Below are 1057 nucleotides of genomic sequence, written 5' to 3'. Positions count from 1 at the left end.
TAGCTCTGTAGACCAGACTGGTCTCGAACTCACAGAGATCCGCCTGCCTCTGCCTCCTGAGTGCTGGGATTAAAGGGGTGCGCCACCACCACCGCCGGCTCAAGTCAAAGCTGTTCGAACCCACAGCACAATAGGCCCCAACAGAGGGACCTGGGGGATGCTAGCGATTGGGACACCCCTGCTCTTTCTTCTTCTTTAGCTTCCAAGGAAATTCAAAGCCCGCAAGAGGCAGCCAGGGTTCTGAGCTATCTAGCCCCTCAATTGTGTGGTAATGCAAAGGGCCCAGGGTCAGTTTCTTGACTTCCTGGGCTATAGGGCTTCCTGCTATAGACCAAAATGCAGAAAGGCCCCACAGGATCCCCGCAGCCAGCCTTGGCTTCCCCAGACAGCAGATCCCTGAAAAGGGAAATAAAATCTTGTCCTCCCCCTCCCCATTTTTCCCTCTCTCTCCCCCCTTGTTCCCTCTGCTCCTCCCTCCTGCCCCTCTTTCCCACCCTTAGTATATTCTTTCAAGTAGAGCCCTGTGTGCTCCTGTCTCTTGGTCTCCTTCTCTATCCTTAAACGGAAATCCAGACCCCCTTCCCAGACATCTAGAGGCTCCATTTCCCCTTCAGATCTGGACATTGCGTGCCTGGGCTGTGGAGTGCACGTTTTCTGCGCTCCTTGCTTCTTCGGGTTCCCAGTTTCTTGGCTCCTCCTCACCCAGATTGGTGCCTCCAGAGCCTTCAGACTGTGGCTAGGCAGGGTCCCTAGGGAAGGGACCTTGCAGGCACAGGCGCATTCGGAACTGGAGGGACTTACTAGAACCCAGGACCCAAAGCAAAGAGCTTCCTGATGCCTATAGTTCTCATTCCAGTTTCCCTCTTACTCAGAAACATTCCCGGTTATCCTTTGAGGAGGCCCTTTCCCCCCCGACTCCCCCGCCCCGCCATCACCAGGAGATGGACACTTTATTGGGAGAGCTTTTTATTCCCTCGTTAAACCTGCCAAAATGCAGAAGACAGAGAGCCAGGGAGACAGAGAGAGAGAGAGAGAGAGAGAGAGAGAGAGAGAGAGA

This window comes from Microtus ochrogaster, unplaced genomic scaffold, assembly GCF_000317375.1.
Source record: "Microtus ochrogaster isolate Prairie Vole_2 unplaced genomic scaffold, MicOch1.0 UNK31, whole genome shotgun sequence".
Taxonomy (NCBI): domain Eukaryota; kingdom Metazoa; phylum Chordata; class Mammalia; order Rodentia; family Cricetidae; genus Microtus; species Microtus ochrogaster.
Note: the sequence above shows the minus strand (reverse complement) of the source record.